Source organism: Pteropus alecto, unplaced genomic scaffold (genome assembly GCF_000325575.1).
Source record: "Pteropus alecto unplaced genomic scaffold, ASM32557v1 scaffold38, whole genome shotgun sequence".
NCBI classification, from domain to species: Eukaryota; Metazoa; Chordata; class Mammalia; order Chiroptera; family Pteropodidae; genus Pteropus; species Pteropus alecto.
In genome coordinates this window covers 456,287-482,218 of record NW_006442512.1, presented here as the reverse complement: position 1 = coordinate 482,218, position 25,932 = coordinate 456,287, and the positions used below count along the sequence as shown (strand labels likewise).

At 34.9% G+C, this 25,932-nt stretch overlaps 1 protein-coding gene across 11 annotated transcripts in view; it reads left to right on the top strand.

Annotated features, from left to right (window-relative positions):
• Positions 1–25,932, top strand: part of PEAK1 (pseudopodium enriched atypical kinase 1) — a 254,328-nt gene that overhangs the window by 31,613 nt on the left and 196,783 nt on the right. For 2 of the 11 annotated variants that reach the window (XM_015597710.2, XM_015597706.2), the window contains exon 2: positions 23,877–23,927. The exons of 8 other annotated variants lie outside the window; for them this stretch is intronic. The gene's annotated coding sequence lies outside the window, so the exon portion shown is untranslated. Of the gene's footprint in view, positions 1–19,217; positions 19,295–19,424; positions 19,587–23,876; positions 23,928–25,932 lie in introns of those variants that run through there. One more of the 11 variants, XM_025040361.1, reaches the window with a different exon arrangement.

Sequence of the window (25,932 nt, the reverse complement as noted above, 5' to 3'; positions counted from 1 at the left end):
TTCCACCATATATGTGTACCATATTTTCTTTATAAGTCACTGGTTAAAGGAAATTTAGGTTGTTTCCATATCTTAGCTATTGTGAATAATGCTACAGTGAACATAGGGGTACATAAATATATCTTTACGAATAAGTGTTTTCAAGTTTTTCAGATAGATACCCAGAAGAAGGATTGCTGGGTTATATGGTAGCACTATTCTTAATTTTTTGAGAAACCTCCATACTGTTTTCCACATTGGCCTTACCAAACCATTCCCACAAGCAGTGTGTGAGGATTCCCTTTTCTCCATATTCTCTCCAATACTTGCTATTTCTCGTCTTACTGATACTTTTTTCACAAGTATAAGATATTATCTCAGTGTGGTTTTGATTTACATTTCCCTTATAACTAGTGAAGGTGATCATCTTTTCATATACCTGTTGGCCATCTGTATGTCTTCCTTGTAAAAGTGTCTTATACAAGTCCTTTGCCTGTTTTTAAATCAGATTTTGTTTTGCAGTAGTATGAGTTCTTTATGTATTTTGGATATTAGCCCCTTATTGGAGGTGTTCTTTGCAAATATCTTCTTCCATTCAGTAGGGTTGCTTTTGTGTTTTGTTGATGGTTTATTTTGCTGTGCGGAAGGTTTTTAGTTTCATGTAATTCCATTCGTTTATTTTTGCTATTACTTCCCTTGCCTTTGGGGTCAGGTTCACAAAAACTCTTCTGAGATCAAGGTTCATAAGTTTGATATCTATGTTTTCTTCTATGTATTTTTTGTTTCGGGTCTTTTATTCAAGTCTTTAATCCATTTTTGAATTAATTTTTTTGTGTGGTGTCAGGTAGCAGCCTAATTTCATTCTTTTGTATGTGGGTTTGCAGTTTTCCCAAAACCATTTATTGAAGAGGCTTTCCTTTCTCCATTGTATGTTTTTGACTTTTTTATTGAAAATTAGTTGCTCATATATGTGTGGATTTATTTCTGGGCTCTCAGTTCTTTTCCATTGGTCTATATGTCTGTTTTTCTGTCAGTACCATACTGCTTTGATTATTGTAGCTTTTGTAGTATAGTTTGAGTCAGGGAGTGTAATACGTGTGGCTCTGTTCCTTTTTCTCACGATTGCTTTGGCTGTTGTTTTTTTTTGCGGTTACATACAAATGGGGGGATTTTTTTGTTCTATTTCTGCGAAAATGTTACAGAGATTTTGATGTCGATTATGTTAAATCTGTATATTGTTTTAGGTAATATGGCCATTTTAACAATGTTAATCTTCCAATCTATGAAGAAGGAACATCTTTCCAATTGTTTGTATATTCTTCATTTTTATTCAACAATGTCTTATGGTTTTTACTGTACAGTTCCTTTACTTCCTTTGTTATGTTTATTCCTAGGTATTGTATTCTTTTTTTTGTTGTTGCAATTGTAAATGGGATTGTTTTCTTCATTGCTTTTTCTTATATTTCATTGTTAGTGTAAAGGAATGCAGTGGATTTTTGTATCTTTGTATATTCAAATTTACTGTATTTGTTTATTGTTTCTAATAGTTTTTTGGTGGAGTCTTGAGGGTTTTCTATATATAGAATCATGTGATCTGTAAATAGTGTTAGTTACTTTTTTTTAAAATTTATTTTTCAGTTACAGTCGACATATATTAGTTTCAGATGTACAACATAGTGATTAAACATTTATATACCTTACAAAGTGATCAACCCGATAAGTCTAGTACACATCTGGGACCATACACAGTTATCACAATATTATTGACTATATTCCCAATGCTGTACTTTACATCACCATGACTATTTTTTTAAACATTTTATTTACTTATTTATTTATTTTTTAACAAAGAAATGACTATTTTCAAATGGCAATTTGTATTTCTTAATCCCTTCACCTTTTTCATCTATCTTCTCAACCCTGCTCCCATCTGGTGACCTTGAGTTTGTTCTGTGTAGCTATGAGTTTTTTAATGTTTTTTTCGTGTATTTTGTTTTTTAAGTTCCACATATAAGTGAAATCATATGGCATTTGTCTTTCTCTGACTTATTTCACTTAGCATAATACCCTCTAAGTCCATTCATGTTCATGCAAATGGCTGTATTTCATTTTTTATGGCTGAGTAATATTCCATTGTATATATGTATCACATTTTTTTGATTCACTCCATGGACACCTAGATTGCTTCCATATCTTGGCTATTGCTTCAGTGAACATAGGGATGCATATCTTTTTTCTGTTTTTACATTTTTTATTTTTCAATTACAGTTGACATTCACTATTATTTTATATTAGTTCAGGTGTACAGCATAATGGTTAGACGTTTACATAATTTATAAAGTGATTCCCCCAATTAGTCTAGTACAAGCCTGGCACTTAATAGTTAGTTAACCCTTCACCTTTTTCACGCAGTCCCTTAACCCCCATCTTATCTGGCAACCTATAGTATGTTCTCTGTATCTATGTTTCTGTTTTGTTTGTTCATTTATTTTGTTCTTTAAATTTCACATATAAATTAGATTATCTGTCTACTTATTTCTCATAGCATAATATCCTCCAGGCACATCTGTGTTTTCCTAAGTGGTAAGATTTCATTCTTTTTTACGACATATTCCATTGTATATTTGTACCATCTCATCTCTATCCAGTTGTCTATTGATGGGCACTTAGGTTGCTTCCATATCTTGGCTATTGTAAGTAACACTGCAGTGAATGAAGGGGTGCACATATCTTTTCAAATCAATCTTTTGGATTTTTTTCCATTAAATACCCAGAACTGGGATTACTGGATCATATGATAGTTCTGTTTTTAATTAAAAAAAAAAGTTTATTAATTTTTTTATGGTGACATTGGTTAATGAAATCCTGTAAGTTTTAGCTGTACATTTTAACAGTAAGGCACATATATATTTATGTTGTGTGTTCACCTCCCATAGTTAGATTTCTTTCTGTCACCACATATTTGGCCCCTTTTACCCCATCTATCTCTCCACTCCCCTTCTATTTTTAATTTTTTGAGGAAACTCCATACTGTTTTCCATAGTGGCTGCATGCATTTATAATACCACCAGCAGTGCATGAAGGTTCCCATATCTCCATGTCCTCTCCAAAACTTGTTATTTGTTGCCTTTTTAATGATAGCCATTCTGACAGGTATAAGGCGATATCTCATTGTGGTTTTGATTTGTATTTCCCTGGTGATTAATGCTGTTGAGCATCTTTTCATATGTCTGTTGGCTATCTGTATGTCTTCTTTGGAGAAATGACAATTATGTCTTCTGCCCATTCTTAAATTGGATTGTTTTTTTTTTGGTGTTGAGTTGTATGAATTTTTGAATAAATTATTGGGTATTGATCCCTTATCAGATATATCATTGGCGAATATCTTTTCCTATTCAGTAGGTTGTCTTTTCGTTTAGTTTGATGTAATTGCATTTTTGTTGTTTTCTCTTTGTTGCCCAAGGAAACATATCAAAAATATATTGCTAAGAGTAATGTCAAAGAATAAAGTACCTGCCTGTTTCGTCCAGGTTGTCCAAAGTGTTGGCATATAATTGTTTGTAGTATTTTTTTTTCATAAACCCTTGTATTTTTTTGGTGTTGGTTTTCACTTCTCTTTCATTTCTGATTTTATTTATTGGGCCTTCTTTCTTGAGTGTGGCTGAAGATTTATCAACTTGTTTATCTTTTCAAAGAAATAGCTCTTGGTTTCGTTGATCTTTTATATTTATTTTTGTAGACTATTTCTGCTCTGATCTTTATTCTTTCCTTCTTTCTACTCACTTTGGGGTTTTTTTTTTTTTTTTTTTTGGTGTTAAGTTAGAGTCTTTATTTGAGATCTTTCTTGTTTCTTGAGATAGGCCTGTATTGCTATGAATCTTCCTCTTAGAGCTGCTTTGGTAGTTCATAGGTTTTGTTAGTTTTGTTTTCATTTTCACTTATCTCAAGTTATCTTTTGATTTCATTCTCGATCTCATTTTCAACCTATTCATTGTTTAGTAGTATGTTATTTAGCCTTCATGTGTTTATATATTTTTCAGTTTTTTTTTCTTGTAATTGAGTTCTAGTTTTATACCACTGTGATCAGAGAACATGCCTGATGTGATTTCAGTCTTCTTAAATTTATTGAGACTCGTTTTTTGGCCTAACGTGGTCTATCCTGGAAAATGTTTCATGTGTACCTAAAAAGAGTATATATTCTAATTTTGGGTGAAATGTTCTAAAAATATATATTAAATCCATCTAGTCTGATGTGTCATTTAAGGTCACTGTTTTCTTGTTGATTTTCTGTCTAGATGATCTATTCATTGATGTCAGTGGAGTGTTAAAGTCCCCTATTATTATTGTATTACTGTTGATTTCTCCTTTTGTGTGCATTAATATTTACTTTATACATTTATGAGCCCATAAGTTGTGTTCATAGATGTTTACAAGAGTTATACTCTTTTGTTGGATCGATCCCTTTATCATTAGTAAATGTCCTTCTTTATCTGTTGTTAAAGGCTTTGTTTTAACATCTGTTTTATCTGATATATGTATTGCTATTCCAGTTTTTTTGTCTGATACATGTATTGGTATTCCAGCTTGTTCTTTTTTTTGTTTTCATTTGCATGAAATATCTTTTTCCATTTGTTTACTTCTAGTCTGTGTGTGTCTTTCGATCTGAAGTGGGCCAATTGTAGGCAGCATGCGTATGGGTCTTGTGTTTTTTATCTATTCAGCCATTCTCTGTCTTTTGATTGGAGGACTTAGTTTATTTACATATAAAGTAATTGATAGGTTTGTAGATATTGCCATTTTATTGTTTTGATTGTTTTTGTAGTTCTCTGTTCCGTTCTTATTCTCTCATTCTCCTGTATGTTGATGACTTTCAATTGTGTTGTATTTTGTTTCCTTTCTATTTTTTTCTTGTAAACCTTGTGTAAATTTTTGGTTTTTGGTTACCACATGCTTCATATATATCAAGTTATGTTTATAGCAATCCGTTTCAAGTGGACAGTCATTTATGTTCAGACACATTCTAAAACTACTACAATTTTTACTCACCCTTTCCACATTTATGTTTTTGTTATTTTTACTTCTTTTATGATTGTGTGTATTTGTATTCCTTAATTCAGTGTTGTAATTACACATGATCTTGCTATTTTTATCTTTTAAGCTTTATACTAGCTTTATAGTTGGTTGATCCACTTCTTTTACTAATTGTTTGCCTTTGTTAGTGAGCATTTTTCATTCTTGTATTTTTTATTCACATTTTTTATCTTTTCTACTTAAACATGTCCTTTTAATATTTCTTGTAATACTGGTATAGTGGTATTGAACTCTTTTAGCTCTTTTTTTTTTTTTTTTGGTCTGGGAAACTCTTTACCTCTTCTTCAATTGTAAATGATAGCCTTGCTGTGTAAGAGTAATCTTGGTTAGGTAGGTTTTTTTTCACTTTCATCAATTTGAATATTTCATGGCATTCCCTACTTGCATGCAAAGTTTTTGTTTACAAAACAACTGATAGTCTTATTGGAGCTTCCTTATGTACCTAGCTATATTTCATTTGCTACTTTTAAGATTCTTACTTTGTCTTTAACTTTTGACATTTTAATAATGATGTGTCTGGGTGTCGGTCTCTTTGGTTTCATCTTGTCTGAGAATCTCTGCACTTCCTGGGCTTGTATGCCTATTTCCTTCACCAGGATGGGGAAGTTTTCCATTATTATTTCTTCAAATAGGTTTTCAATCCCTTGCACTCTTCTCCTTTTGGTACTTCTATGATGCAAATGTTGGTTCACTCGGTATTGTCCTAGAGGTCTCTTAATCAATTCTCATTTTTTAAAATCTTTTTTCTTTTTTGCTCTTCTGTTTCGATGTTTTTCATGACTTTGTATTCCAAATCTCTGCTTTGATCCTCTGCGTTGATCCTCTGCTTCTTCATATAATGTGTTGTCGATTCCTTCTAATGTACTATTTCTTTTTGTTTTCTATTTCCAATTTTACGTGTCTTATCTCTTTGTTGAAGTTCTTACCGAGATCATTGAGCATCCTTATAACCACTGTTTTTAATTGTATCTGGTAGGTTGCTCGTCTCCATTTTTAAATTTTTTTTTCCCTGGAGTTTTTTTTTCCTGTTTGGGCTGACTCCCTTTGTGTCTATGTATTAGGTAGATGTGCTATGTTTCTCTGTTTTGACAGAGCTGCCTTATAAAAAAGGTGTCCTGTTGCACCCAGTGGTGCAGTCTTCCCGGTCACTTGAGTTGGGTGCTCCAAGTGTGTCCACTATATTGGTGGTATATATCCTCCTGTAGTAGGTGTGCCTTAATTGCTGTTGTTTCATCAGTGGGTAGGGTTGACCCTCAGGCTGACTAGCTGTGAGGCTGACTTTGACCACAGTGTACGAGACGTTTCATGGAGTTAACTCCACAGGGTGGGAGTCACTTTGGTGGGGCTGTGGTGCTAGCCGAGACCACTCTTCGAGTATGTCGGTTTTAGAGCTGCTTTGTTGGTTGATGCTCTGAAGCCATCTACCAGGTATGTTGTGAGTAGAGCCTCTTGGGATGGGCTCTAGTGCAGCCGTAGGTCAACTGCTGCTTTTGCTGGGCTTAGGGGCTCTTGGTAGGAGCTATCTTTGATTGGTTGCCGCTTGTGCCAAGCCTGGAGGCACTTGGAAGAGGCTTCGCTGTGAGTCAACGAGTGCCCAGCTTGAGACCCTTTGGTAAGCACCACAATGTGAGCTGAGGCCAGATGCCACTTGTTCTGGATTTGTGACCGCTCAGTTGAAGCTACTGTTCTTGGCCAAGACTGGTCATGCTTGTGGTGAGCTTGGGGTCACTTAGCAAGAGCTACAAGGTGTACTGAGGCTGACTTCTTGCTTGTTTGTGGTTTGTTGACTTTTGGGAGGGTTTGGGAAAGTCTGTAGCATGAGCTGAGGCAGGCTGCTCCCCTGGAGGATCCACTGGAAGAGTCCCACACCAGATGAGCAAGTTGGGTGGGGTGTTGTCTCAGGGAATCTCTAGGGCAAAGTGAACAGTGTAAGCCAGGTTAATGGCGAGCACAGATATGGTGCCTGCCTGCCCCAGGCCTGCTTGGTGTAAGGAGAGCTTAACAAAGGAACATTGGTAACTGCTAGTGCTTACATCCCTAGAGAAAGATTCCCTGACCCCTGTCCCTCCAGCTTTTGCCCTGTGGTTAGTCAGGTTAGTTTCTCACCATGTGTATCTAGCACCTTTTCAGCTGCTGTCCCTGCGCTGGATATTAAAGCAAGTGAGTTTGTAAGCATGAGTCTGTATACTGGCCTTTTAAGAGTAGCCTGTCTCAGTCTCCCACAGCCTTTTGTCTTTCTTGTATGCAGTACCTGCTGGTTTTCTCAGTCATGTTATGGGGAATTCTTTTCCTGGAACTGGTGTCCTGGGCTAGGGAACCCTGTGTGAGGCTCTGACCTCTTGCTCCCCAAGAGGGACCTCTGCAGCAGAGATATCCCTCCTTATTCCTCATTTCTGCCCATTACCAGTCTTGATGTGGCTTCTTTTTTATATATATTTAGTTATAGGACTTTTGTTCAGCTAATCTTCAGGTGATTCTCAGTGATGGTAGTTTATTAACTTAGTTGTAATTTCTGTGTGTTCGTGGGCAGGGGTGAGCAGAGTCTACCTACTCCACTGTCTTGACAATTTTCTCAGTTTTACTTCTTCATTCCCAGTTTGGATGCCTTTTATTTCTTTCTCTTGCCTCATTGCTCTGGCTAAGACTTCCAGTACTGTGTTGAATAACAGTGGTAAGAGTGGGCATCCTTGTCTTATTCTTGATCTCGGAGGAAAAGCTTTTAGTTTTTCACCACTTAATAATAGGTTATTAACTGAGAGTTTGTTATATGTGGTCTTCATTATGTTGAGGTACTTTCCTTATATACCCATTTTATTAAGTGTTTTAATCATAAATGGTTGTTGTATTTTGTCAGTTCTTTTTCTGTATCTATTGATAGGGCCATGATTTTTGTCTTTTATTTTATTAATATGTATCACAGTGATTGATATATGTTGAACCATCCTTGCATCTCTGGAATAACCTCACTTGATTTTGATGTACTATCTTTCTAATGTATTGTTGTATTTGATTTGCTAGTATTTTGTTTAGAAGGTTTGCATCTGTGTTCATCAGAGATATTGGCTTGTAATTTCCTTTTTTTTTTTGAGTTATTCTTGCCAGGTTTTGGTATCAGGGCAATGTTGGCCTTGTTAGAAAGTATTCCCTCTTCAATTTTTTTAAAGTATTTGGCAAGGATAGGTATTAAAACCTCTTTGAATGTTTGGTAGAATTCACCAGTGAAGCTGTTTGGTCCTGGACTTTTGTTTTTTGGGAGATTTTTTTTTATTATTGTTTCAATTTCCTTACTAATGATAGGTCTATTTAGGTTTTCCAATTCTTCATTATTCAGTGTAGGAAGATTATATATTTCTAAGAATTTTCTCATTAATTTAAGTTACCAAATTTTGTGGTATATAGCCTTTCATGATATTCTTATATAGTCCTTTGTATTTTTGCGGTGTCCATTTTAATTTCTCTTTCATTTCTGATTTTATTTATTTGAGTCTTATCTCTTTTTCTCTTAATGAATCTAGCTAGAGGTTTGGCAATTTATTTTTCTTTTCACAGAACCAACTCTTAGTTTCATTAAATTTTTTCTATTTTTGTTTCATTTTGTGTTCCATTTATTTTTGCTCTAATTTTTATTTCCTTTCTTCTATTGACTTTGGATTTGTTCTATTTTTAGTTCTTTGAGGTGTACCATTGGATTATTTGACCTTTTTGTTTCTTGAGGTAGGCCTGCAAAGCTATAAACCAGGTCCCCAACTCCCAGGCTGCGGACTGGTACTAGTCCGTGGTCTGTTAGGAACCAGGCCGCACAACAGGAGGTGAGCGAGTGAAGCTTCATCTGTATTTGCAGCTGCTTTCCAGGTCTAGCATCACCGCCTCAGCTCTACCTCAGATCATCAGGCATTAGATTCTCATAGAAGCACTGATCCTTGGAGCCAAAAAGGTTGGGACCACTGCTATAAACTTTCCTCTTAGTATCACTTTTGCTGTATCCCCAAATTTTGATATCTCGTATCGTCTTTTTTTATGTCTTTAAATTTTTTCTTTGACTCAATAGTTGTTCAGTAATATATTGTTTAATATTTCATATATTTGTGGCTTTTCCAGCTTTCTTCTTTTTAAAAATTTTATTATTAGTTTCAAGGATACAGAACATTGGTTAGACATTTATATAGTTTATAAAACGATCCCCCTAATTGCTCTTTCTCTCCTCTGGCTCTACACCTAGCCTTTACATTAATGCTAACTGCATTTCCTATGCTGTGCTCCCTATCCCTGTGACTGTCTATCAACTACTAATTTGTACTTCTTTAACCCTTCACCCCTTTCTCCCATTCTCTCTGGCTGTCACCAGATTGTCCTCTATATTTGTGAGTCTGTTTTTGATTAGTTTGTTCTTTTTGTTCTTTAGCTTCCTCTTGTAAGTGAAATCATATAGTATTTATCTTTCTATGCCTGACTTATTTCACTCAGCATAATAACCTCTAGGTCTATCCATGTCATTGCGAATGGTAGGATTTCATTTTCTTTAGTGGTTAAGTTATATTCCATTGTATATATGAACCATAAATTCTTTATCTAATCATCTGTTGATGGGCATTTAGGTTTCTTCCATATCTTGGCTACTGTAAATTATGCTGCCATGAACATAGGGTTACATAGGTCTTTATGAATTATTGTTTCAGTTTTCTTTGGATAAATACCCAGAAGTGCAATTGCTGGGTCAAAAGATATATCCATTTTTAATTTATTAAGAAACCTCCAGACTGTTTTCCTTAGCAGCTGTACCAATTTGTAATCTCACCAACAGACTATGAGAGTTTCCTTTTCTCCACATCCTCACCAGCACTTGTTCTTTCCAGTTTTCTTTTTATAGTTAATTTTCAGTTTGAAAACATTGTCAGAAAATATACTTGGTGTGATTTCAGTCTTCTTAAATCTATTGAGACTAGTTTCATATGCCAGCTTATGGTCTAGTCTTGAGAATGTTCTGTGTGCAGTTGAGAAAATGCATACTCTATTGTTTAGAGATGGAAAACTCTCTCTATATGTTGATCATGTCCATTTGTTCTTCATATGTCTCTTATTTCCTTACTGACTTCTGTTTGGATGATCTGTCCATTGTTGTCAAAGGGATATTCAGGTCCCTTACTATAACTGTATTTTTGTCATTTTCTCCCTTTAGATCTGTTAGTAATTGCTTTATATATTTGGTGCTTCCAGGTTGGGTGCATATTAATAAGTGTTATGTCTTCCTGATGATTTGTCCCCTTTATCATTATACAATGTCTATCTTTGTCTCTTATTGCCTTTTTTTTTTTTTGTCTTGAAGTCTGTTTTGTCTGATATGAATGTGGCTATACCTGCTTTTCTCTGGATATCTTTCTTGGAGTCTTATCTTCTACCCCTTCACTTTAAACCTATCTTTTTTTTTTTTGGTAAGCTGAGATGGGTTTTGTTTTTTTAATTCATATTGTTACTCTGTACCTTTTCATTGGATTGGTCAGTTCAGTCCATTTACATTTAGGGTGGTTAATGACATACAAGGACGAGGACGTACTACAGCCATTTAATCTTTCGCATTCTGATTGCTCTGTATCACCATTGTTTCCTTTCTCTTGTGTTTCTGTTCTGCTGTTTTAGTTTGGTGGTATTTTATGATTTTTTCCCCTCCATTGCATCTTTTGTTAATATTATATCTCTCAAATCTGCATTTTAGTTTTGCAGTTACCATTAGGTTTATGTAAAAAAAGATTTCATATATATATAGTACTCTCTTTCCTTCAGATTGTATGTTATCTTCACTCACCTGTTCAAGTTCAATTCTTTCCCTTTTCCTTTTTATGTTTTTGTTGTCACAGATTATCCGTTTTTATACTGTATGTTCATTTCCAAATTGTAGAAGTAAATCTTTTTTTAAAAAGTGCTTATCCTCTCTTTAACCTTTATGTTAAATGATTTAGAGTTTAATAGTCTGTTCTGAAATAGAGTTGTAGTTTCTGTCATCTTACTCAAAGTTTTCTATATTTTTGTCTTTTTGTTTGAAATAGTAGTACTTTAAACATTTCTTGTAATGCAGGTGTTCCTTTAACTTTCGTATGTTTGGAAAATCCTTTATTTTCTCTTCATAAGATAACTTTTATAGATATATTATTTTTGGCTAGTGATTTCTCCCTTTCAATAATTTGAATATTTCATTTTACTCTCTCCTAGCTTATAAAGTCCCTGCTAAAAAATCTGGGTTATAATCCAGGGGGTTTCTTTTATAGGCTACAATCTTCTTTTCCCTTGCTGCCTTGAGTTTCTTTCTTTGTTATTAATTTTTCACAATTTTAATATAATGTGTCTTGGAGGTCATTTTTTTTATTGAATTAATTAGATACTCTGTTAGCCTCTTGAATTTGAGGGTCCTTTTCTTATCATAGTTTTGGGAAGTTCTCATCAATTATTTCTTCAAATACGCTCTCTGTTCCCTTTCTTCTCCTTCTAGAATACCCATTATGTTTATATTGCTCTTGCTAATGGCAGCAGATAGTTCTCATACAGTTCTTTCATTGGTTTTAAACCTCTAATTTCTCTCTTTTCCCACCCAGTTATTTCTAGATTATTATATTTGAGCTCACTAATTCTCTCTTCCACCTGGTCTGCCCTCTTTTCCATGTTCTCTAATTAATTCTTCACCTTTTTTTATTGAGTTCTTCAGCTCCAGAATTTCTCTTTAGTTCTTTTTTATAGTATCTCTTTGGTAATGTACTCCTTTTGTTCATTGATTTTATTCCTGAGCTTATTGAACTGCCTTTCTGAGTTTTCTTGTTTTATTAAGTTTTTTCAAAACTGCAATCTTGAATTCTCTGTTATTTAAAATTGTAGTCTTTGAGTTTGGTTCCTAGAGACTTTTCATTTTCTTTCTTTGTTACCTGTTTTACTCATGGTATTTAATGGATTGTTTCTCTGCCTGGACATTTGAGGGTAGTGAGTTCTTTTTTTCAAGTACTGTTTAGCTTTTAACAATTCAGTAGGTTGATAAATGGAGGTCTTTCTTTTGTTTTCCAGTAGATGGTGCTGTAGCACTTTTTTTTTCTTCTTACCTGCACTGTGACTTTTGGGATATCAATGGGCTGTGTTGCCTTGGTAGTGGAAAATGCCCTGCATTCTCTGAGGAGGTGGGTGTCCCCTCTCTAACTGGGTTGCCAGCTGCATTGTGCTATCTGACATGTTTCTACTGCCTCTACGGGGTTTTGCTACGATGGGTGGTGGTGGGGTTAGGCCTGTGGAGGTAGGTTTGGGAGTCGGTGGCTTTGCCTTCTTGCTAGTAATGATGGCTTCTAGTTTGCTGCTGCCACACTGTTGCACTGCCTCTTCCTGGGTTTAGCTGTAATTCGTGCTAGTCACTCAGGCAGGAATGTTGCTTCTGCCCCTCCTGTCCTCTGGCCAACTGAGCGTGGGCTTCAACATGACATCTCCACTGCTACTGTGTCAGCTGGTGCTGGGCGGGGTCCAGGAGGGTGAGGGGAGACACATTTGCAAGTCTGTGGCTTTGTCTTTTCTTTAGCAATGACAGCTGCCAGTCGAAGGCTGCCACACTGCTGCACCACATCTCTGCTCCTGTCACCAGGTTTAGCTGCAATACGTACTGGCTACTGAAGCTGGAATGTTACTTCTGTCCCTCTGGGCTGCTCTGTGAGGGCTGCAACCTGACTCCTTTACTGTTATTGCTTCAGCTGGAGCCATTTTGGGCATTGGACTGCATCTGTAGCCCCTGTCTCTGTCCCCCTCCTTCCCCTGCTGATTCTTATATTCCCATCTTCATGTGTCTCCATGTGTGGATGTCTCAGAACTGTTTGTATGTTGAGCGGGGAATCTTTTTCTGAATTATAGTGGTCTGATTTGTAACTGTAAGAAGAGAAACCAAGGGATCTTCTCATTTTGCAGTGATGCTGATGTCACTGCCTATACATCATTTTCAGTAGACATTAAAGAGGCACTGAGTTTGCAGTTCAATAGGAATCTAGACAGAGTGGTGTAGTGCAGGAATCTCCAATCTTGGGCTGCGGATCAGTTCTGGTGGCCTGTTAGGAACTGGTCGCATAGTAGGAGGTGAGCAGCCAGTGATCTAGTGAAGCTTCATCTGTATTTGCAGCCTCTCCCCAGTGCTAGCATCACCTCCTATGCTCCACCTCAGATCATCAGGCATTTGATTCTCATAAGAGCACTGGTCCCTGGTGCCAAAAAGGTTGGGGACAACTGGTGTAGTGGAAAGGACCTCCTGCAAATGGTCCGACATGATGACTAGCTGGAGAACATGGAGAAAGTCATACCTCTCTCGACTTTGGTTCCCACTCTATAAAGTAAGGAAGTTAGATTGAGGACTCGACCCTTCTAGCTTTGAGTCTCTGCTTTTGTGATGCCACCAAAACCCTTTCTGAGCTGTTTTCTTGGAGTGAGGGATATTTGTTCTGTAGCTTCTTCTATTCTTTTTTTTTTTTTCATCAAAAATGTGCCTTTACTGGACCCCCTACCATTCTCAAACTAGGCCTTCGTAAATTAAGTTGTATTCAAACAGTCACACCCATTCATTACATGTTGGTATGGCTACTTGTGCCAGTCTAAATGTTCTACAGTTTTGGAAATTAAGTTTTCTTTGAAGTTAAGTGACCTAAACAGATAATGAGTTTATAACCATAGCATTATTAGCTTTGTGCTACCAGCAGCATTTTAACAACATAGCAGGATTGTTTCCAAACTAGAACTCTATTAAAATTCAAATGTTAATGAATAAGGACTTCAAATACTTTGTTTTAATAGAGCCATTTTAAGGAATATCTGGGATGCCCATTCTTATAATAACTGCAGTATAATGTAGGTTAGAGCATTGATGCTAGAGCTGCAGTCCCTGGTTCCACATGTGGTTGTGCCACTTTCTCATTTTGTGACCTTGGGCAAGTTATAATAATAGGACCTATCTCATAGGTTTCTTGAGGAATATATGCTTAGCCTATGGTTCTATATATGTTTAGCTGCAATTAATTAGTTAATTTTACATTCCAGTGGTCAAACCTTCCTGTAGCTCTTTTAATCCTCATACTAATCCTGTGAAAGTAGTACCATCACTATCCTCATGAGGAAACAGACTCAGGGAGGTTAAATAACTTGCATCACATATGAAATAGGTGACAGAGTCATGATTCAAATTAGATCTTTGTGACTCATTCTAAAACCCAGGCTCGCCCTTATTCATATACTATACTGCTCTAAGCCTAGTCCTTTGGAAATTCTAAATGCTGTTAACTATTTGCTGGCCATTGACTCTAGCAGGCAGTTGGTGTTAGAAGACCAAAGGCTCAGATAGCATCTGAATGCCTCTCCTATCACCAGGATAACATGATATGACTGCCCCTCCCTCTTTTTATAAATGTACCTTTTAGGCCTCAAGGTTTTTGGGAATTGTTTTCATACAATGTAATTTTTTTCCATCCCCTCAGCAGACGGGCAGCATCACCACCTCCTGTCCCTGGATATGACAGTGGCCTTGGGTTGTGTTGGGATTGGTTACAAAAGACTCCTTTTCTAGATCTACATCCTTACCTAAGGAGACTAAAAATTGTTACACACAAAAATAATTGCACCAAAGTTAATAACCTGGGCATCTATGTAACTGTTTATTCACCAAATATTTATTAAAGATCTAAGTATACAATATCTTAATCAGGTTTGGCTCTTGAATTTTAAACCTGAAAATTTTAAGATGGCTTTACAGTGAAACAGCATCATTGAAAATATAACTTTCTTTTGACAGATCTTTAAAGTGCATTTGTTTTAGGCACATATAGCCATTTTTTCCACTTAAAAATGCAGAAATAATGGTACACAAATAGACTTCTGTCATTACTCAACCTCATTCTGACCATACCATACTTAATGCTGACTAATAGTAATTGGAGTGGTCCTAGGTATAGACATTTTGCATTTTGAGTCTGAAAAGATTTTAGTTTCCTTTGACTTTTATTAGAACAATTGATTTGGTAAAATTCCTCAACCTAGTATTATAAAAACAATTGCATATGGGCTTTGTCACCAGTTTGAGACTCTGCCTGAGTGTAGTCTTGAATAATGTTTTGCTTGAAGCTTCCTTTTTGTTTTATTTTTTAAACTAATAGTATCAGGATGTCATGCAGCCCCCAGTCTGAATCCTTTAGTAGGAAAAGCTTTGAATTCTGAAAAATGTGGTTATTAGATTTTGATGTATCCTTTAATAGTTATCCTACCTAAAAAGATCAAGGGAACAGAATTGGATGTTGTAAGTTTTAACTCTGTTGTTTCTTCTCAAGGCAGGTATTTCCAGTTACAGTGTGGATATCATTCTTTATTTAAAATGATACTATAAATCGATTTCATATTTTAACTTTTTACCTTTCGGAAGCTCTGGTATATGATTACATTTTCCAAGTAGATATAGTGAACATTTTAAGTGAAGTTCTTTTTTTTTTTTAACAGCATTATAAATATTCATGTTTTTTTTTTTTTTTTTGTCATTTTGGTCCGTTGAGCCTTATATGGAAAAATTCTCATGTATATTTAATCTTGGTTGGATTCTCTTTAAAAAAGCTAGTGGCCACATTCTAAATGTGCTGAAAACTGTCAGGTTAATAGGAAAAATACTGAACATTCTTAGATAACAAATCAAAATAGGAGAAGGAAAAAAAACTAGCTGTACATCTTGATGAAGTAAATTGAATACTGTCCTGTGGAGAGAACACAAAACTGGGAATTAATGATCACTTTAGTACCTATAATGTGGCAGGCATTCACTAGTTTGGGAATTAACAATACTCTGTATTTTTTGATAGAGATGTGCATAAAGAAGGGAGCCTAATTCAGACTTGGTATGGGTTAGGGAGGAATGTGTTTCAGGATCCAAGAGCAAGAACATCAAGAGATTATTTCTCAGAAAAGAACATGAGCTTAACATTGCCATGCAGGCAAGGGAAAAGAATGTTTTATGAAGAAAAATGGAATGAGCTAAGGCATGGGTCCGTGAAAGAGGACGTTAAACACTGGGGATCTGTAGATAGGACTAATGGTTGAAGAATGAAGAGGTGGAAAATGGTGAGATGAAGCATGAAGTTGTTAAGGATTGTTGGATTTAAAATATCAAGGGCCTTATATACCAGGCTGTAGAGTCAGAACTTTGTCCTGACAATGGCAGGGAGTCCCTGAAGGAAGCTTGTGTTCATATTCTCTTTGATTTATAAACTGTGTCTGTTAACCACTCTTGCCCCACTAATATATATATATATTTTTTTTTTCTTTTTTTTAAAGGAAAGTGGAGTCTAGTGTGAAACTTCTGTGATTTTTAAAATTAGGGAAAAATTTTTTTTTTTCCAAATTATATCCAACAGCAGAGAAAATGTGAAGGTAGAGTTTAAAACTCTTGACTTTAATTCTGGTTTCATTACTAATTTAGGCAAAGCATCTCATCTGTTTTAGTCTCACAGCTCAGAAAAAATTAGATTCTTGGACCCTTCTTTTTTCCCCTGGCCCTGTGTTTCAAGGTGGGGGTGTCTGTGGAGATGGGTGCACATGGAGAGGGCAGGCAGGCAAGCTGATTGCCATCAAAGCAACAATAATGGCTAAATCAGTATTTCTGGAATTACTCCTTCTAGGATGTTTTGGCAGAAAATGCTGGGAAAGTACAGTGTTGTAATTGAAAAAGATGATTTCCTGGTGTTTAAATTTCAAACATTTTGTACCATGGAAAACGGAGACCTTAGAATCTCCCGAGAGAACTCTTAAGGCCCCCTTTCTTCTATCAGGGAAATTAAGAAAGTAATTACTTGCATTCACCTTGTTACCAGAATAAACTGAATTTGTAATAGAAAAGGTGGAGTTTGTTGGTAATGTCAGGTTCAACTCTTTTTTTTTTCTTTATTAAGTTTATTGGGATAATATTGGTTAATACAATTATATATTTTTCAGGTGTACATTATAATTTTACATCTGTATATTCTATTGTGTGTTTACAACCCAAAGTCCAGTTTCCTTCAGCTACCATATCTTTGACCCCCTTTACCCACTTCACCCTTCTCCTATCCCCCTATATTTGACCTCCTTTAACCATCTATCTACCCCCTCCTCCTCTACTCCCTACCCTCTGGTAACCACTAGTCTATAGTCCATGACCATGAATCTCTCTTTGTTTGTCTTGTTTATTTGTTACTTTTAGGTTTATATCCCACATATAAGTGATATCATGTGATTTTCAACTTTTTCTGTCTGGCTTGTTTCACTTAGCATGATTATCTCAAGGTCCATCCATGTTGTCACAAATGGCAGTATTTCATCTCTTCTTATGGCTGAATAATACTCCATTATATAAATGTACCACAGCTTTAGCCAATCATCTACCATAGGACACTTCGGTTGCTTCCATGTCCTGGCCACTGTGAATAATGCTGCTATGAACATTCCAATTGCTCCACATCCTCTTCAACATTTGTCATTACTTATCGTGTTGATTATAGCTATTCTAACAGGTGTGAGATGCTGTCTCATTGTGGTTTTGATTTGCATTTCCCTAATAGCTAGTGATGTTGAGCATCTTTTCAAATATTTGTTGGCCATTTGTATGTCCTTTAGGGAGAAGTGTCTGTTCAGATCCTCTGCCCATTTTTTGATTGGATTGTTTGTCTTTTTGTTGTTATTGAGTCGTATAAGTTCTTTGTATATTTTGGATATTAGTCTCTTATCAGAGTTGTCGCTTGCAAATATATTTTCCCATTTGGATGGTTGTCTCTTTACCTTGTTGACGATTTCCTTTGCTGAGCAGAAGCTTTTTAGTTTGATATAGTCCCATTCATTTACTTTAGCTTTTACTTCCCTTGCCTATGTGGTCAAACTCATAAAATCCTCTTTAAGTCCAAGGTCCTTGAACTTAGTTCCTATGTTTTTTTCTATGAATTTTGTTGTTTCAGGTCTTCTATTCATGTCTTTGATCCATTTTTGAGTTAATTTTGGTGTGTGGTGATAGACAACAGTCTAGTTTCATTCTTTTGCAGGTGGCTTTCCAGTTTTCCCAGCACCATTCATTGAAGAGGCTTTCCTTTCTCCACTGTATGTTTTTGGCTTTTTTGTTGAAAATTATTTGTCCATATAAATATGGGTTTATTTCTGATTCGATTCTGTTCCACTGATCCGTGAGTCTGTTTTTCTGCCAATACCATGCCATTTTGATTACTGTTGCTTTGTAGTATAATTTGAAGTCAGGCAGAGTGATGCCTCCAGCCTCATTCTTTTTTCTCAGGATGGCTTTGGCAATTCAGGGTCTTTTGTGCTTCCATACAAATCTGATGATTTTTTGTTCTATTTCTTTAAAAAAAAGCCAATTGGATTTTGATGAGGACTGCATTAAATCTGTATAATGCTTTAGGTAACATGGTCATTTTAACTGTGTTGATTTTTCCAATCCGAGAACACAGAATACCTTTCCATTACTTCGTATTTTCTTTAATTTCTTTTAATAGAGCCTTGTAGTTTTCATTATGTAGGTCCTTCACATGTTTCGTTAAATTTATTCCTAGGTGTTTTTTTTTGTTTCAATTGCAAAAGGAATTATTTTTTCCACTTCTTTTTCTGACACTTTATTATTAGCGTATAGGAACGTTATGGATTTTTTAACATTGGTTTTGTATCCAGAAACTTTACTGTATTTGCTTATTGTTTCTAGTAGTATTCTTGTGGAGTCTAGGATTTTCTATATAGAGAATCATGTCATCTGTAAATAGTGACAGTTTGACTTCTTCATTTCCTGTTTGGAACTCTTCTTTATTGCAACAGCCATTGTCTTATTTTGTATGGACCAGTTATCATCTCCTGTTGAATTGGTCAGTTTTCTTCCATTATCTCCCAATTGTAGTCTTCAGTTATCTTGTCATGTTATTAACCTTCTTGAAATACGATTTTCCTCATGTTATTCCCTTAATATGAAAATCTGCAGTACTATTTTGCTCTCTGTTTGGGTACCAAAGAACCTCTGGAATATTCTCTGAATAGGGAGAGGAAAGCTTGAGATGTGCTGGGGTATTGACTCTGACCTAATAAGACAACTCATATTATTAATTTTTATTGTCTAAATAATTTTTTTTTTAAATTTTGCAGATACCCTTCACTTTGAAGTCGCCTAAGGAATAAGTCTGTCATAGAAGATTGTGTGATTGAAAGTGGTAGTTTTTGGTTGGTGAGTGTAGTAGTCCAGGATTTCCAGCAACACACCAATCTATCTGCCATTTGTAATAGTAGGGAGATGGCTGTCTTTGAGAGACAAATAATTGTTACTTAATAATTGATTTTCTCTTATCTCTTGACAGTTGGATTACGTATATGATAAGCAGGAAGAGGATAAAAAAGAAATTTGTCTTTAAAAATCAGTTATTTCCTACCTCCCAACATCTTACTTTTAAGCACCACCATTCAATACTCAGAGGATTGCTGTTTTGCTGAAGTGGTAATTCTGTCTGGCAGATTTTCAGGTACAACACGGGCATGACACAACCATCATTCAGAACTGTAACCTCCTTCAGCCTGTATTACTGATTCCTAGGGCAGCCTATGTTGTTGACCAACCAGCATCAGCTCCTAGGCCAGTTCTGATCTTTAAAAGGATTTGCTTTAGGTGGAGGAAAGAGGAAGAGAGTATTCTTGAAAAGTCAGTATATCAAAGAATAAAACAGGCCACTGGGGCTAAAAAAGCAAAACCAAACAAAATTAAACAAAGCCGAGTTTATTCATTTACAAGGCAAGGAAACATAGTGTGGAAATTCACTAATTGTCTAGGAAAAAAATAAGGTATTTTTAGTACTAGAAGGAACTGGAATGGTGGTTATTCTGATTAAGGACTGAAAAATAGCATTTTGGATAAGGTAGAATGAATTTGTAGATCTGTATGTGATGGGTTAAAACAGGTCCCATTGTAGTGACCAGCATTTGTTCTGGTATCTCCTAAGCAAGTGCATTTCTAGCCACTTTCCCAAAGTTGATTAAATCTCTTAAGGTTCTAGAACTAACCAACTCTCTCATGGGTCCTTGTTGGTGTAGTATAAAGTTAGGGTGGGACTTAGTGTTGGCATTGAACCACTCTAGATATGCACTTCTAGAATATTCACAGGAATAGCGTGGATCTGCATGTTTGATGTAGGGAACCATAGCCTAGTATGTCTAGTTAGCATATGCCATCCTTCTCAGATGGTACAGAATTATATGTATAAGGATGTTTGATAAGTGTTATTTTTGTTAAGTTATATACAACTTGGGATGTTTCTTAACACTTGAAGTCTTTTACATTTTATTCTTCAACTCACTCTTCAGGAGTGACTCACATTCTGTTATGATTTTTAGCTCTATGGACAATGCTAATTCAGGAAATTCTCAGAATGATTACTAAATAATTTTGTTTCTTTGGGAGGGTCTTGCTGTGGACACCACAAAATCTTTGAGGTTCCATTTGAAATAAATAGTACTCAATTCCTTTTCTTTCTTTGGAGAAAATTTTTGCATTACTTCAAATTCTCAGCACTACTGTAGGTGGCCTTTGTCTTCTTTCTTGTTACCTTACTGAACACAGTTAAGTCATCGTCAGTGTAACTTGGAACCCACTAGAGGGGCTGCAGTGCTTTTTGGCAAGGTTCATTTAAGCAGTTATATTTCTTTAAAGATAAATCAGTTAAAGACAATCTCATTTGAACTACAGTGGTTTTCTTGAAGATTAAGGAAAGATGAGACAGGGGATAAAATCATTGGACTTTTACACCTTCCATCTCAGCTAACATGTCTCTGCTTGACTAAGGACGTGTGAATTAGGTACATGAATGAAGCAACAGAATTCTCAGGTAGCAGAGATTGAAGATCTTTTTGTAGTTTGACCCAGATTTGGTCCTCAAGATCATTTAATAGCATTTCAAATGTATCCTGACTAGATGAATTTTTTACATGTGTATTTTCTTGGACCAAGGAGAACTAGCAATGTGATTTTTAAAAGGATTTTTTTATTTCAACGAATAAGTGTGCCATACCAAAATCATTAAGATGTAAAATGTTATTGTTATAAACTTAGAATGCACAACGGAGTTAAAAGTGCATTTAGAATGTCAGTGAAGGAAAGATTTTATTTTCCAATGACTTTAAAATGCAACAAATAACAAACTATAATTAAGCCCTGTGTACTATAACTCTATTTAAACTTGATTTGTAAGTGTAAATAATAGCCTGCTATAGTAAGATCCCTGGTAGCCGGACTGTTGAATTCCACACACTAGAAGCAAGAATTTCTGTGGACCATTTCATTTAGACTTGCTTATGAGTTACACTGTCCACATATGTCAAAGAAAGGGAGATCATCTTTTAATAGTTTGCTAAAGAAATGAGGTGCTCCATAAAACTGATATGTGGCTGACCTTTTCACAAGTGAAACAGGAGCTACAAATTATTTAGTTTTTATGCGATATGTTTAGTGTTACTATGTAGTATCAGTGCAGTCCTTAGATGCTGAGAATTTTAGGAAATATGACTAGCAGGCAAGTTTTTCCTTTTAAACTCATGTAGAATAGTAACATGTGAAATTATAGGTTAGTTATATGGTATAAGGGGAAGAGGAAGTCACCTTTGGTCTCAACTTGTATAACCATAGACATCGTTCTGGAAAAAATACACCATGTACAGCCTTTCTGTATGCAAGCTCAGCAGATTTTGTTAGGTCAAGTAAGGAGTTGGGCTCTAAGGTGATTTTTGAGTCAGCAAGTGATAGAGTAGGTAAGATGTGAGAGGTTATTCCAGGTACTCATAAACAAGGTGAGAATTGTGAATAATACAGGTTTTGTTAAAGATATGGTTTCTTTAAAATAAAAATGTAGAAAATAACTCATGTAGCAAAGTCTTTTGAAAATTTTTTTTTTCAAATAGCTCCATCTTTGTGAAGGATGCCTGTGCTTTTCAAAAAATTATAATTGCAGTAAGGATCCTGTGTAGCAAAAAATTCTAAAATTTTTTCATCATACTGATTAGGCATTAATACTCAATTCAGAAAACCAATAGAAACAGAAAAGTTGTCCTCAGAAATGTTCCTGGAAGTAATTCCAGAAAGAGACTGTTCAGGATAAGGGAAATGTCATTGGTTGTAAAGCCTTTTCTTAGGAGAGAGGTGTTATTTCTTGGGGCACAATATGAAGAGATTTCTACCAGAGAAGTTATATTCTGAGGTAGTTTGCTTTTAGAAAGAACCCCAAGAGCAGGTACTATTTACATGAGAAGGAACTTGGAGAAACATCAACTCTTTTTTAAAAAAATATGTGTGTATGTATGTATGTTTCCCTCTCATAGATTTCTTTTTGTCATCACATATTTGACCCCTTCTACCCCATCTACTTCCCTCTTTTCTTCTTCCCGCTACCCTCTTAGCTTTCCTTTTCTTCCTCATTTTCACTTTTCATCTTCGTTTAGCCAAACAATTTACTTGTCCATCAGACATTTGTTGTGCGCCTTTTTAAGATGTGTACTAACTTTTTACATATCAATTTATTTATGGTCATTTTTTGGAAGAGAAATATTCAAAATGACTGCCTGTTTTAAACCAATATTATAATTTCTTCTCAGTTTGTTATAGGTTCACAAGAGTTGGGGAAAGGTTATTTTTCAGTACAAACTCTCATTTATTTTTATCATTACATCTATTTTAACTTATACTACTATATCTGTCCTGATTGAATTTCATATTTTTTCTTTTGTTTATACTGACCATGGAACTTGGTTCTTTGTCATGAATACCTGTATCTCATTTAGAGCCTTTTTATGCAAGATTCTAAAGGTATACAAATTATTTACATTCTCTTATTTGTTTTTTTCTTCTCAGAATTCTACTACTTCTTCATCTAAGTGTTTAGTAATTTTATTGTTATCATTTAGATCCAAGCACGTTTAATGAAGATAAAATTTCCTAACAGCCCTTAAGCTGACTGGCAAATCCTTGATTTCCCAAATAAGGGTCAGAAATATAGTTACTGAGTTATATTGTTTTCTGTAGGTATTCAGATGGTCACATCGATTGGGATAGTAGACCATAGTTTTCATCCCTTTAGAATAGCTAATAGACCATGGAAGTACAGTGCTAAGTTGACTTACTTTAATTCCACTGAGGACACCTGGTCAGGAAGTGGAGTAAAGCTCAGGAATTGTAGAGTTTCAGTTTTTACTCTGACACTTGCTAGCTCACCTTGGAAAGATTATTTCTGGCATTGATTCATCATTAGTAAGTTAGGGATGATATATCTGCCTTGTAAGCTGGTTGTGAAAGTTAACAATCTTTGTAAAGAACCTTGTATCTGTCTGCTATACTATAATGGTGCTCAATAAATTGCAGCTACTGTTATTATTACATACCTGTTTGTATACATTTTCTGTTTAAATTTACATGGTAGGGCTAATAGCCAAGATAATTTACATGGTTGTTTCAGATTAAGATTAGTTAGACCTTAAAAGCTTATTTTAAAATTAAAATTTATTATGGTCTTTTTCTCGTTTCCAATTTAATAACTACAAAAAAATCAGTCTGCTCTTTCTTGATTGTTCTAAATAAATACATGATGCTTCTTGAGATTTTGTCACCTTCTAGAATTTTTCATTAGCCTAGCTTGCAGCACAGCATTGTTTTGCTAAAGATTGATGTTAGCTTCATGGGACAGTGTTGAAATTAGATAATTAAGCTTCTCTTTTCAAAGATGTTACTGTTATTCTTTGCTTCCATCCTTATTTTTAATTTTTTAATCTTACAGCTCTCTGAAACTCCCTACAACATGACTGAAAGGTGATTTTTCTATTAGAAAGTAAGTAGCCTAAAACAAATGTTATAGCACCATTTATAAGTTCAAAATTCTAATTAAAGCTACATATTTATCCTTTCAGCTACATACTTTCATTCTTAGGGATTAAAGATTCTATCTATCACTACCTGAGTAGTGTTCTGAGTAACTTGATTTTAATGTGATGTATATTTTATTGATGACTTTCAAAATAATTATGTTTTATTGAATACTTAATTATTAAATTATAAAGATGATAAAAATATCTAATTTTATATACACAGTACATTCTCTTATGATATTTTATTTATAATTATTATGCCAACTAATTAGAAGTATCTGAAACCTCCTAGCAAAGTCTATAATTAGACCAGTGATTCATAATTAACAGACTCTTTTTATTCTTGCCTTCAGTCGAATTAATCACTGTGTTCTTAATGATACCTTTCTAACTGTGATCACTGTTTGTGGTATTCTTTTTTTTTTTTTTTTTTTGACAATTAAAAAAAATTTTCAATTACATTTGACATACATTATTATATTAGTTTCAAGTGTATGACATAATGATTAGACATATATATATATAGCTGATGAAGTAATCACCCTGATAAATATAGTATACATCTGACACCATACATAGTTATTACAGTATTATTGACAATAAGTTCTGTGTTATTCATCTTTATAACTATATTGTAACTACTAATTTGTATTTCTTAATCCCTTCAACTTTTTCACCCATCCCCCCAAACCCCCCTCTCATCTTCAACCATCAGAATGTTTCTGTATCTATGAGTCTATTTCTGTTTTGTTTGTTCATTTATTTTGTTTTTTAAATTTCACATGTAAGTGAAGTCATATGGTATTTGTTTTTTTTTTTGTCTGACTTATTTCACTTAGCATAATATCATCTTAGTCCATCCATGTTGTTGCAGCTAGCAAGGTATCATTCTTTTTTATGACTGAGTAATATTGCAATGTATGTATGTACTACCTCTTCTTTATCCATTTATTTATTGTTAGACACTCAGATTGCCTCCATATCTTGGCTATTGTAAATAATGCTGCAATGAACGTATGGATTCACATGTTCTTTCGAAGTAGTGTTTTGGATTTGTTCAGATAAATACTCAGAAGTGTGATTACTGGGTCCTTCTTTGTCTCTTGTTATAGCCTTCATTTTAAAGTCTATTTTGTCTTGTATACGTATTGCTATCTTAGCTTTTTCTTTTTTGTTTCTATTTTCATGAAACATCTTTTTCTGTCCCTTTGCTTTTGGTCTCTGTGTCTTTCAGTCTGAAGTGAGTCCCTTGTAGGCATCATATGTAAGGGTCTTGTGTCTTTTGACTGGAGCATTTAATGCATTTACATTTAAAGTAATCACTGATAATATGTAGTTATTTTTTATTTTATTTTTACATTTTATTATTCATATTTTTGATCTTTTTTCTTCTTAAAGAGGTACCTTTAACATTTCTTGTAATATTCATATTGGTTTGATGGTGATGAACTCCTTTAGCTCTCCTTTGAATCTAAATAATGGCCTTGCTGTGTAGAGAAATCTTGGTTTTAGGTCCCTACTTTTCATCACTTTGAATATTTCATGGCAGTCCCTTCTGGCCTGCAAAGTTTCTGTTGAGAAATAAGTTGAAAGTATTACGGGAGCTCCTTTGTAGATAAGTAACTGCTTTTCTCTTGCTGCTTTTAAGATTCTCTCTTTGTCTTTAACCTTTGGCATTTTAATGATGATGTGTCTTGGTATAGGCCTCTTTGGGTTCATCTTGTTTGGTACTCTCATGCTTCCTGGGCTTGTATGTCTATTTCCTTTGCTAGGTTAGGGAAGTTTTCTGTCATTATTTCTTGAAAGGTTTTCAATTCCTTGTTCTCTCTCTCCTCCTTTTCATACCCCCATGATGTGAATGTTGGTATGCTTGAAGTTGCCCAAGAGGCTCCTTAAACTATACTCATTTTCTTGGTTTCTTTTTACTCCTTCTTGTTCTAATCTGATGTTTTCTGCTACCATATTTAC